The sequence below is a fragment of the Oncorhynchus mykiss genome, chromosome 12 (assembly GCF_013265735.2).
Source record: "Oncorhynchus mykiss isolate Arlee chromosome 12, USDA_OmykA_1.1, whole genome shotgun sequence".
Lineage (NCBI taxonomy): Eukaryota > Metazoa > Chordata > Actinopteri > Salmoniformes > Salmonidae > Oncorhynchus > Oncorhynchus mykiss.
Genome location: NC_048576.1, coordinates 58528133 through 58542301, shown reverse-complemented (window position 1 = coordinate 58542301; position 14169 = coordinate 58528133). Strand labels below are relative to the sequence as shown.

General features: G+C 42.9%; 1 pseudogene; it reads right to left on the bottom strand.

The window, feature by feature from the left end:
* Positions 1 to 12082: 12082 nt before the first annotated feature.
* On the bottom strand, positions 12083 to 14012 carry LOC110539153 (annotated as a pseudogene).
* Between the last annotated feature and the right edge of the window lie 157 nt (positions 14013 to 14169).

Genomic DNA, 14169 nt, shown 5'->3' with positions numbered 1-14169 from the left:
GAACAAGAGCACCTCCTCCCAGCTGCCCACTGCACTGAGGCTAGGTAACACGGTCACCACCGATAAATCCATGATTATCGAAAACTTCAACAAGCATTTCTCAACGACTGGCCATGCCTTCCTCCTGGCTACTCCAACCTCGGCCAACAGCTCCGCCCCCGCAGCTACTCGCCCAAGCCTCTCCAGGTTCTCCTTTACCCAAATCCAGATAGCAGATGTTCTGAAAGAGCTGCAAAACCTGGACCCGTACAAATCAGCTGGGCTTGACAATCTGGACCCTCTATTTCTGAAACTATCCGCCGCCATTGTCGCAACCCCTATTACCAGCCTGTTCAACCTCTCTTTCATATCGTCTGAGATCCCCAAGGATTGGAAAGCTGCCGCAGTCATCCCCCTCTTCAAAGGGGGAGACACCCTGGACCCAAACTGTTACAGACCCATATCCATCCTGCCCTGCCTATCTAAGGTCTTCGAAAGCCAAGTCAACAAACAGGTCACTGACCATCTCGAATCCCACCGTACCTTCTCCGCTGTGCAATCTGGTTTCCGAGCCGGTCACGGGTGCACCTCAGCCACGCTCAAGGTACTAAACGATATCATAACCGCCATCGATAAAAGACAGTACTGTGCAGCCGTCTTCATCGACCTTGCCAAGGCTTTCAACTCTGTCAATCACCATATTCTTATCGGCAGACTCAGTAGCCTCGGTTTTTCTGATGACTGCCTTGCCTGGTTCACCAACTACTTTGCAGACAGAGTTCAGTGTGTCAAATCGGAGGGCATGCTGTCCGGTCCTCTGGCAGTCTCTATGGGGGTGCCACAGGGTTCAATTCTCGGGCCGACTCTTTTCTCTGTATATATCAATGATGTTGCTCTTGCTGCGGGCAATTCCCTGATCCACCTCTACGCAGACGACACCATTCTGTATACTTCCGTCCCGTCCTTGGACACTGCTATCTAAACTCCAAACGAGCTTCAATGCCATACAACACTCCTTCTGTGGCCTCCATCTGCTCTTAAACGCTAGTAAAACCAAATGCATGCTTTTCAACCGTTCGCTGCCTGCACCCGCACGCCCGACTAGCATCACCACCCTGGATGGTTCCGACCTAGAATATGTGGACATCTAGAAGTACCTAGGTGTCTGGCTAGACTGCAAACTCTCCTTCCAGACTCATATCAAACATCTCCAATCTAAAATCAAATCTAGAGTCGGCTTTCTATTCTGCAACAAAGCCTCCTTCACTCACGCCGCCAAACTTACTCTAGTAAAACTGACTATCCTACCGATCCTCGACTTCGGCGACGTCATCTACAAAATAGCTTCCTACACTCTACTCAGCAAACTGGATGCAGTTTATCACAGTGCCATCCGTTTTGTTACTAAAGCACCTTATACCACCCACCACTGCGACCTGTATGCTCTAGTCGGCTGGCCCTCGCTACATATTCGTCGCCAGACCCACTGGCTCCAGGTCATCTACAAGTCCATGCTAGGTAAAGCTCCGCCTTATCCCATTTCACTGGTCACGATGGCAACACCCACCCGTAGCACCCGCTCCAGCAGGTGTATCTCCCTGATCATCCCTAAAGCCAACACCTCATTTGGCCGCCTTTCGTTCCAGTTCTCTGCTGCCAATGACTGGAACGAATTGCAAAAATCACTGAAGCTGGATACTCATATCTCCCTCACTAACTTGAGCTGTCAGAGCAGCTCACAGATCATTGCACCTGTACATAGCCCATCTGTAAATAGCCCATCCAACTACCTAATCCCCATACTGTTATTTTTTTTTCTCCTTTGCACTCCAGTATCTCTACTTGCACATGCATCTTCTGCACATCTATCACCTCCAGTGTTTAATTGCTAAATTGTAATTATTTCACCAGTATGGCCTATTTATGGTCTTACCTCCCTAATCTTACCTCATTTACACACTGTATGTAGAATTATTTATTCCCCCCCCCTATTGTGTTATTGAATATTTGGCATCCTTGACTTTTCTCATTCCAATATGTGACTCACCACCTGGATTCGGTCTGATGTAGCAAAATTTGAAGTTCAGTTTTTTACATTGGATAAAAGTAGAGACTCAGAGTTACAACATGGTATATTATACACTGCATTTTGGAGGAACAATAGGAAAGTAATTATGCTTTGAAAGTTGATACACTTGTAAACTCACTTTTGAGAAAAGGGCCTTTGAATGATTTGGTACCTACTGGAGAGCTCTCCTTTGTCTACACCCATTCAGCATTGTTCACACCCTCTTAAACCAGCCCCACCCGTCTCTTTAAGGATTCACATGAGGTCATGTGCTAAAGACTAAAAGTGGTAGTTGCCTACAATAAGGAAAAATTCCAGGTATACAGAAAGTGTCCAGATAAAAATATTTAATAAATAAACTCAGCAAAAAAAGAAACATCCTTTCAGTGTCAAATGCGTTTATTTTCAGCAAACTTAACGTGAAAATATGTGTATGAATATAAGATTCAACAACTGAGACAAATTTATTTATATAGCCCTTCGTACATCAGCTGATATCTCAAAGTGCTGTACAGAAACCCAGCCTAAAACCCCAAACTGCAAGCAATGCAGGTGTAGAAGCACGGTGGCTAGGAAAAACTCCCTAGAAAGGCCAAAACCTAGGTAGAAACCTAGAGAGGAACCAGGCTATGTGGAGTGGCCAGTCCTCTTCTGGCTGTGCCGGGTGGAGATTATAACAGAACATGGCCAAGATGTTCATGCATGTCAGGTAGTCCTGAGAGAGAGAAAGAAAGAGAAAATTAGAGAGAGCACACTTAAATTCACACAGGACACCGAATAGGACAGGAGAAGTACTCCAGATATAACAAACTGACCCTAGCCCCCCCGACACAAACTACTGCAGCATAAATACTGGAGGCTGATCCTGTGTAGGTGTTGTCACATGTGGTCTGCCACTGTGAGGACGATCAGCTGTCCGGTTGATTAAATCAGGGTTATTGAAAGATTAGTGGAATCTGTGTGGGTAGCTGGACAGGTAGGATGACTGACAGTGAAGGTGAACATGTGGTCAGGTGACAGAGGAATGGATGAGACTGAGGCAGGAATTCCTTTAACCATAAAGTGGTATATTTACCGAGTAGTCTGTGCTGCATCACAAAGGAAACAAATAACATGTATCCAACCAAATTCATAATCAAAGCTCAAATCAGATCATTCATTATTAACATAAGTTAGGGAATTCAACAGTCCAGTTCATTAAGAAGTCAATAGTAATCATCCGCGAGTCATTTAGGCTCGTAACTATTTATCATAAATCATGAAAGAATACAAACAGTGAATCTATAATACAATCTATAATCCCCATTATCAAAGTCAATCAGTTAGCAAACAATGACGTTTCTCATTTCACTCTTTCAATTGTCTTCATGTGTACATATAATTAATTTCAATGCACATGAACCATATTGATTGCATAATTGGCCTATGAGGATCCGTAGGGCCGTGATCATTGACAATTCACATTACACTGTTTGAAGCTGCGCTCCAAGCCGCGCTCCGCGGTAATAACTATTAACAGTAACTGAATGGCCCACTCTCCCGATCGCCACAGATAATTCAGATGAAAGGTAAGAGTCGGTTGACTTACGTGGATTCATGGACGCACAGAACTACAGGATCAGATGGAGTTAAGGAAGAGAAAGCAGCGAGATCAGGCGATGGCAATTTCCTCCTTTTATGGAGTTGAGATCTGTCGGACATTTCCACCTGACCTAATTAAAGCGCCCCTGGCCCAGCTGAGTAAATGGCAATGAATTAAAGGAGTATTCCACCAACTCCATGGGTCTTTTCTACAGTTATTATACAATTCTTATTTTAATAACATTTAATGAGATAATTAAATTATTCTCAAGAATTTCATGTAAAAAGACCGTTACTTACTACTGTCCTTTCAGTTAAAGACAAACTAGTTAAAACACTGGCAGCATGAAGTACATATAGGACATTTCCTGCAGTGCAACTGCCTTACAAGGGGAATTAATTTTTATTTTACATGTCATTTAAAGAGAATGCCCTTGTGTACAGACATTTGATTGTTCGTTGTGCTACAATTGCATGTTTATGACCATATAATTACTTATTATTCTTGCAAAATGTTGACTGCTGATCTTACAACAACTTCTTCCTTACCTCAGTTGACTTCAGACTTATCCTCTCTTGGGTAGGGGGCAGTATTTTCACCTCCGGATGAAAAGCATGCCCAACATAACTGACTGTTACTCAGGCCCAGAAGCTAAGATATGCAACTTATTAGTAGATTTGGATAGAAACCACTCTGAAGTTTCTAAAACTGTTTGAATGATGTCTGAGTATAATAGAATAAAAAATCCAACCAGGAAGTGGGAAATCTGAGGTTTGTAAGTTTAAGTCTTTGCCTATCCAAGATTGCACTTCCTATGGCTTCCACTAGATGTCAACAGTCTTTAGAACCTTGTTTCAGGCTTCTGCTGTGAAGGGGGAGTGAATAAGAGCTGTTTGACTAAGGGGTCTGGCAGAATGCCATGAGCTAAGTCAGGCGCGCGGCCGTGAGAGCGAGCTCTGTTCCTTTTAATTTCTAAAGACAAAGGAATTGTCCGGTTGGAACATTATTCAAGATTTATGATAAACATTCTAAAGATTGATTCTATACATCATTTGACATGTTTCTACGAACTGTAATGGAACTATTTTGATTTTGTCTGGACCAAGTGCTCGCACCTTGTGAATTTGTGAACTAAACGCATGAACAAGGAGGTAATTGGACATAAATTATGGACTTTATCGAACAAAACAAACATTTGTGGAACTGGGATTCCTGGGAGTGCATTCAGATGAAGATCATCAAAGATAAGTGAATATTTATAATGCTATTTCTGACTTCTGTTGACTCCACAACATGGCGGGTATCTGTATGGCTTGTTTTGGTCTCTGAGCGCTGTACTCAGATTATTGCATGGTGTGCTTTTTCCGTAGAGCTTTTTTGAAATCTGACACAGCGGTTGCATTAATGAGAAGTATATCTTTAAGACGATGTATGTCTTGTATGTTTTATGAATTTTTATTATGAGTATTTCTGTTTTTGAATGTGGCGCTCTGCAATTTAACTGGATGTTGGCCAGGTGGGACGCTATAGAGTCTGTCATGACGTTGCCTCTTTGGGTGTGGCAAACCCCATCCCCCCCCCTCCTCCCCCTTTCTTCCTTCAACTAGGCTGCTGTGGCCAGAGAGACATCGTAAATTCCTGAGGATCTCATGGACACACAGTATAGAGAGAGTACATTTTCATAGAACAAAGGAATTCCATCCACCTCACAGATCTTGAGGTACGAACAAATTTAATGTTCCGGAGAAAGTATAAAAGATCGGTATAGAATCCAGCTACGAACTGGTCCAATTGTTACAACTTGGGGAAGCGAATAAAACCAACTTTGAGAAATTATCACCAGACCATGTTTTTCTCCATTAGGAGGGGACAAAGGTTGTAAACCATTGCTGAATCTTTTAACCATACCACGTGGTTAAACTCTTAGACTATCGATACCGACAGAATAAGAACAAGTCTTTGATACTAATTACTAGTCTGCAGCTAGGAATTCGGTATCATTGAACGCAAAGAACGACAACTGAAACATCCATTCTATAACAAATGAATGAATGTCACTCGGAACTATCCCCTCTAACCAAGACAGAGAGAGTGCGAGGGAGAGAGAGAGGCCTAAACTCTCCAATAGAAACAAACTTTTCACCAGCGATCAAGACGACACACTGAGCGTAAATATATATATTGATTGCAATTGTTCCCGAATGAGTGAGCATTCATGTGCAAAGGATGTGTGTGTGTGTAAGTGATTAAAATAACTTTTCAGATATTTTATCTGATCCATTAGTTTTTGAATTCATTCATTATTTACTTTACCTCACGTTAGTCTCATTCCAAACATAAATTGTTGGTTTAAAAGGTTTTGTAATGAGTCTTCTTTGCTTTAGCCACTGGGTAAAGAGAAGCTAAGGGAGAATAGGATGGAAAATGGCGAGTTTGTTCACATGCCACAGGTGTGTGGCAAAAGAGCGACTCACCCTGGCTATCGATATAATGTCAACCAGAACTTCCTGGGCTCCAGCATGATTGGATAACCAAACTGGGATGACTAATAAAAAGTAAGTAGCAGGAAATCTTAAGTGCAACAGCAGGTCTGTACAGTAAGACAATAGGTGATGCATAGTAAGTGATATGCAATAAAACCTTCCGCTTGTCTATGTATAGAGTAAAGAAAGATCGACGCATAAAAGCATTTCTTTGTAAAAGGAGGTGTTTCGCGGCACTGAAGGGGAAACATTTACCTCTAAAGAATTCATCCCAAATTGGTGTGTCCCATTCAAAGTTCTCATTTGTATAGCATTTTAAGAACTGGCAGCAGTGGTCAAGGAACTCAAAAATAAATCTAATTCTACACACTCTTTCAGACCATCAATAAAAGTATAAGCTACCGGTCTGTCCCTTTTCAGAGTTTAGCTTCTCTTCTGCCATTTCATTTCTGGGTGTGGGACTTGTGCAAATAGGCGTACAATTCGATATGTATAGAGAGACAGGAACCGCCCTGGAACAAGGGCTCTCTAGGACCTGGTTTGTAAAACGATATAAAAAATCCCACAGTGTTTGAGTAAATGACTGTGTTAGGTCCATGTCATGCACTCAAGCCAAGAGGAGGAACAAGAGAGCCTAGATTACAGAAGATGAGTCCCTCTTCTGACTGGGAGAGGACACTGACATGGAGAAGGTGTCGGGGACCTACAGGTGGGCTAAGTCAGGGCTTTGTGGTATAATGTTCATGTATAATGTTCAAGGGACAAAACTGCACCTTGGCCCTCTTTATATCCCCTTTCAGATTTGAACATGCCATTTTAAACGTCTTGAAACTATAAATTGTTTATTTTCAAACACAGTTTTACAGAAAATGGGGGAAAACAACCGTATGGGTTAAAATGGGGTAATACATTTCTACTAAGAGTAAAAATGTTTTATCATAGCTGTGGTATAAGGTATACCACGGCGTTCAGCCAATCAGCATTCAGGGCTCGAACCACCCAGTTTATAATAATCACCCATTGATTAGTGAACATCATTAATTGAAAGGATCATTGTAGCATCACAGGAGAAGTTCACTTTTTTTGACCAAATCTGTATTTTGGGTGTAAATTGCATGTTATAGAAGAGCATATACTTTTTTTTTGCGATTTCACTTGCAAACATATTCGCAACATTAAATTCCATTTTGTGAAACTCAAGCCAGACTTTTCCATGTGCGCATACACAGAAAAATATCCCAGACCAAACATATCGCACAACATGAAATATAACATAGTAGATAAAGTTCAGTGTGACACAATTTCATGTGTATAACATCTAAAGGCATGCATCACTATATACTAGTGTTTCTGATTCTCAAAGGACGTATTTAGATGTTGGCCCTTTCGTTCATGTTTCAGCTCAACTCAGGCGCTGTAGAACGAGCACGAGGAAGAATGAGCACGAGGAAGTGTATGGTTCAAATAAAGTAAACGTATCCTTTAACTATTGCAGATTGCACCTTTGACATGTGAAAGGCCGTACCTATTCACTGACAAAATCCTAGGCTGGACAGCACCAAATGAGACGCAAAGCCATAACGTCACAAAAAGGAGGAACATGTATTGGGAGTTCTTCTTTCAACTCTCCCCCGGGCCATACAAACAAAGGCCTGGGTAATGGCTATCCAAACGAACAATTGGTACCAAACGGCAATACAACAGCTTGAGCCGAACCAAAAACAGGGAATCATAGGGTCTTGCTCTCCCCTTTTGGCACCCAATAGTCAATACATGCAACTCAAGCACATTCATGCAAGGCTTCTCATAGGTCAAGTGCCTCTGTGAACATTCACTTTCTCCTGCGCTTACACTTCAATAAAAATGGCCTTCAAAGAAAATAAGCCTTTTATGAATGTTATGTCAGATGTAGTATTCTTGAATATACCACATTGGTGCGGCTGGCTTCCGGGCTAAGCGAGTGTCAGGAAGCATCATTTGAGTCAATTGGAGGTGTACCTGTGGATGTATTTCAAGGCCTACCTTCAAACTCAGTGCCTCTTTGCTTGACATCATGGGAAAATCAAAAGAAATCAGCCAAGACCTCAGAAAATAAATTGACCTCCACAAGTCTGGTTCATCCTTGGGAGCAATTTCCAAACGCCTGAAGGTACCACGTTCATCTGTACGAACAATATAGTACGTAAGTATAAACACCATGGGACCACGCAGCCGTCATACCGCTCCGGAAGGAGACGCGTTCTGTCTCCTAGAGATGAACGTACTTTGGTGAGAAAAGTGCACATCAATCCCAGAACAACAGCAAAGGACCTTGTGAAGATGCTGGAGGAAACCGGTACAAAAGTATCTATATCCACAGTAAAACGAGTCCTATATCAACATAACCTGAAAGGCCGCTCAGCAAGGAAGAAGCCACTACTCCAAAACCGCCATTAAAAAAGCCCGACTACGGTTTGCAACTGCACACGGGGACAAAGATCATACTTTTTGGAGAAATGTCCTCTGGTCTGATGAAACAAAAATATAACTGTTTGGCAGTAATGACCATCGTTATGTTTGGAGGTAAAAGGGGAGGCTTACAAGCCGAAGAACACCATCCCAACCGTGAAGCACGGGGGTGGCAGCATCATGTTGCTTTGCTGCAGAAGGGGCTGGTGCACTTCACAAATAGATGGCAGGTCGCAAATGTGTCTTCCAAATGGACAATGACCCCAAACATACTTCCAAAGTTGTGGCAAAATGGCTAAAGGACAACAGTCAAGGTATTGGAGTGGCCATCACAAAGCCCTGACCTCAATCTATAGACAATTTGTGGGCACAACTGAAAAAGCGTGTGCGAGCAAGGAGGCCTACAAACCTGACTCAGTTACACCAGCTCTGTCAGGAGGAATGGGCCAAAATTCACCCAACTTATTGTGGGAAGCTTGTGGAAGACTACATGAAACATTTTACCCAAGTTAAACAATTTAAAGGCAATGCTACCAAACACTAATTGAGTGTATGTAAACTTCTGAGCCACTGGGAATGTGATGAAAGAAATAAAAGCTGAAATAAATCACTCTACTACTATTCTGACATTTCACATTCTTAAAATAAAGTGGTGATCCTAACTAAGACAGGGAATTTTTACTAGGATTAAACGTCAGGAATTGTGAAAAACGGAGTTTAAATGTATTTGGCTAAGGTGTATGTAAACTTCCGACTTCAACTGTATGTCACTCCCTTTGCTTCCTTCCCCAGGCGTCATTGTTTCTGTTTCAATTTCATGTCTGTGCGTTGTTCGTGTTTTTTGTGTTACATTTATTTATCTTGAGTGTTAACCATTTCCGAGTGGTCCCTGACCATAAGGGGTCCGGGGCCATTCGGTCTTGCTTTAGGTGCCTTCGTACACAACACTGATTTCCACCATATAAAATATGCACCCAAGAAGAAGTGAAGCCTTTTTCTTTTTTTTTTGCTCTGGGGAGGAGTTTTTTCCCCCATCCTGGGCACAGGGAAGGGTAGTGCACTGAGAACCCAGTTTAAATTTGCTATTTGCAGGTTTTACTATAGAATTCCTTCCATCCAAGACAAATTTCCTCATCTGCGCTTTCCCTTTATCAAGGTGTTTTGGTACTTCCCTTCTGCCCTACGCTTTTCCACGTGATAACTTTTACTCTACCACAGGTCACTATAGTCTTCCAGTCTGTCTATCCTGCCCTCTATCCACCATTCATAGTGACAATAGTGGTAGGTGGATCATTTGTCCAGATCTGCAATAGGCTACCTAGCAATCATACCACACATGAAAGTATTCAAAGTATCAATTGAAAAAAAAAAATAGGAATAGCTGATAGGCAGAGGAGAGACCAGCTGCATCACTGAGAATGAAAGAACAGTGAAGACATGAGACACAGCTCAAAAGCTCCCCTATACTCCCCCATTGCAAGTGTACCCAAGAGCAAAGCGAGGTAACAGAGTTTCTAAACCCAGAGGCCCAATATCACGATACATCCGGGAATGCTTTTCGAAGTAGACTCGACAGACCAGACCGGGGTTTGGCAAGTCAATGGGAGAAGTAAAAAAATGTGTCCTTAGTTGTTAATTATCAAGAAATCTAAAGGCAAAACCTAGATTCGAGCCAATGTCCTATGTAGTTGAAACTTGTATTCGACAACCTCTTGAAAGTGACAAACTGACATGTTTTCCTTTTTTTTTAAACAACTTGATGTCAGATGAGTGACTTTGATTTGACAGCCTGCACATGCGTAGTTCGGCACAACACGAGCGTTCGACCCGATGACGTGTTTCTGCACATGAGCTTAGCTAGCTAATGTCGCCATGACATCGCCTACAAGCGTGATCAGGGATATCTATTGAATAAGCGGTTTCTATGCGTCTTTATATAAATGATCTTTGGCAAATTACCTTGGAGCAAGGTTGAAGATACGAAGGTTAAGAAAACGTAATAATTCCACGTTTTGAAAATAAACTAATTCATTGGACCAGCTCCAGAGCAAAATGACTGGGAGTAAATGGTAGCAGTACAGACAGTTTGCCATCAAAGTGGAAAATAAACACAATCATAGTAAATTTCAGCTAAGTACGCAGCAAAGCATGGTCCAACTCGGCAAACACGTAGCATGGTCCAACTCGGCAAACACGTAGCATGGTCCAACTCGGCAAACACGTAGCATGGTCCAACTCGGCAAACACGTAGCATGGTCCAACTCGGCAAACACGTAGCATGGTCCAACTCGGCAAACACGTAGCATGGTCCAACTCGGCAAACACGTAGCATGGTCCAACTCGGCAAACACGTAGCATGGTCCAACTCGGCAAACACGTAGCATGGTCCAACTCGGCAAACACGTAGCATGGTCCAACTCAGTTTGCTCAGAGCGTGATGAGAGGCAAATATACTTGTATGGGAGTCCAGACGGCAGCATTAACTTTTGCCTTGTATTTATATCCATTCCATGCAGGTATGTTGTGAAATGTGATGATTTTGTATTTCATGTTTAATGTGCCTAGTTAGCTGTCGTTCATTTTGTTACTTGCCCGGGCATGTCAAAAATGGCATTGTTGCTTCATTAGTATGCCTCAGGTATAATGGTACAATAGAACACTAAGAAATATTTAGCACTTATTAGCACATTTTTAGTGTATTGGTGTACAACATTTATAAAACAAAATGAGTCTTTTGAAAATATGAATATGCACATTTTGTAAAATTATTTTTTTTGTTGATGCTTTTACTCAGTTTTCTCAGATGAGGAGAGGCAAATATACTTGTATGGCATCCAGACATTAACTTTTGCCTTGTATTTGTATCCATTCAGTCATTAAAAGAGACAACCGGCAGAATTGTGTCCAGAGCCCTATCCTCCGGTACAGGGCCGGTTACACTATCATACCCAATCAATGGCACTTAAACCTTTTGTCTTGCCCATTCACCGTCTGAATGGCACACATACACAATCCATGTCTCAAGGTTTAAAAGTACTTCTTTAACCTGACCAAGTTTGGGATAAATGCTGTGTGTTTTACAGATTGAGAGAGCTTTATCCTATTTCCTGGATATTTGTTTATTCATGATCTATTGAGGTATGTTCTACTTTGCAATTGATTTATTTAATTTAACTGGCAAGTCAGTTTAGAACACATTCTTGTTAGTTTCTTGGTGGAAAAAGGTTAAAACAGTTCCCATTTGTACTTTCTCATATCTTAATGAATACAGGCAACATAATGCTTTGGGGAATCACACAGTATTTTTCCTAGACTTCAGGGGGCCAGTGAGCAAAACTAGTGGGCTACTTCTAGCCTACTGAAACCCCCCAGAGTTGCAATATATTAATTGAATCTCTTCTCAAGGCAGCCTCCGGAGGCATGCAGAGGCCGAATCGCAGTAAATGCTATATGGTCACTGCAGACATTGGATTGACCATGCAGTGCCTTTAAGAGCTGAAGAGCCCTGGTCGAGGGGTTGAATTGAAACATTACATTTCCTGTGAGACAGTTCATTGCATGTGTAACCAGTCACTGTCCCTTTTTATGTTCAATAGCACAGTTGTATGAAAGTTTAAAATATAATTTGATTGGGTTTGTTAATGGGGTACATTTGTTTTCTACATATGTCAACAAAAAGGTGATTCATGAGAGTTTGCAAACAGGTTTTAAGTATAGCTTTGACAGCTTGTATTTTTACCACAGTAGAATAAGGGAACCAGATGTGTAACATAGTATGTAATCTAGTCTGATGTTACTGTAACAGTGCAGTTGGTGAATAGTAGTGTACATTGTGGCAGCAGAGCAGCAAGTGAGCGGCGCAGACTCGGCACAGGGTCATTCTCATCCAGCTTGTCATCGCTCCCATCACCACCGTCTGCACCATCCTCCCTCCCCTCCTCACCCTGCCTCTCCCCCCCTCTCTCTGGTGTCTTTGGGCAAACCTGAAAGAACACCTCACAGAACTCCAACCGGCGCAGCTCCCGCAGCGTCGTGCAGCTCCGTAGCACCTGCATCTCTCTCAGCTTGCAGCATCTGAGGCGCAGGCGCTTCAGGTCCCTCAGGCGGCTGGCGGACAGCAGGCCTGGTCCCACCTCCTTACCGCCAAGGCTTAGCTCCTCTAGGCCGAGCCAGCCCACCCCCAGCCCCAGGGAGGCCATCTGTAGCTGGGCGCCAGGCCGTCCAAAGTGACCTATCTCCAGGTACTTCTTGGGCAGCACTGCGCCTAAGGCCTTCCGCTGTGACCCAAAGGACGTTGCGCAGCTCTAGGTGGCTAAGCTTCAACCAAGAAGCCAGACTCTGCAGGTGCAGGTCTGTGAAGGAGGGCACGTTATCAAGGACCATTGTCTCAATGGCAATCCCTGATGTGGAGGCAGGCACTTTCCCAGTCTGACCACGTCCCTGTTGCTGAGTAGAAGCAGTTGATGCAGCTCCAGCTTGTTTCTCAGGATTGGGTGGGGTCTGGGTGAAAAAGCTCTGTGGCAGCTCACAGCCACGCAACTCTAGGACCTGCAGCGTTGTGGGTAGGAGCTGGCAACTACGCAAGCCTCTCAGGTCTGCATGCAGCAGGGAAAGACTGCGCAGACGGGGGCACCTGGAGGACAAAGCCTTAAGCCAGGACTCTGAGAGAAATGCCCCGCCTCTAGCAGAGAGCAGCAAGCCACGCAGCCGCAGGCATCGGAGCCCAGTGCCCAGATACTGGGCGCAGTAGAACCCACAGCATGCGCGACGTCACCTGACCCAAAATGGACACCAAGGGCAGGGAGAGCAGTTGTAGAACGACAACAACCAATGAGGGAGAAATGGAGAAGAAACAATGCATCAGTGTTTGAGTGATGACTTGAACATTCTTTAGAGAGTTAGCTAGTCTACAGGTAGGAAACAGGCCTTCAATGCAAGCATCAACATTGTATTTTGTTGCAGAAGGTGAGAGGCCTTAAACAGGAAGTTAACAATAATCGAATCAAGTCTGCTGAAATATCATTGTATGTAGGACCTGAGAAACATGGATATATCACAAAACGTCTGACTTCTTTAGACATAGCAGCCTCGGAAATATTTTTATGTCAAGTCATGAAATTGTAAGATCATCATGCAATAGGCACCATTCTTACCCCTTTCCATGCAGTTAGATCAACAGCTCGCCATAAACGTTGGTCTTTAACAAGGCGTCTCCATCTCTTACACACCCTGCAAATACACCACATGAATGGCATGACAAAGATTCGTGTTTTTTTTAAGCTAACGTTTGCTAGCTAACTATCTTGGATATTTATGTTGAACACAGACGTCAACTAGCTAACTTGTTTTACCTTCCAGTTCTGATGAGCTCTCGCACACCTAAATATGATAAAATATCAATTAAAATGTTCTCTGGGAAATAATCGAGAGTAGAAGTTCTGAAGTCTGCCATTTTGTAAACAAAAAGTACTGTCGAGTACACAGACAAAATACACCGACGTACCAAAGTTGCATTCAAGTAATGAACCCCGCAGAAACGGTTGCTTAAGCGAAAACGTTCCTACACGTTCTTAAAAACTCTGTGCGAAATGAACACATTTTATGTGAGT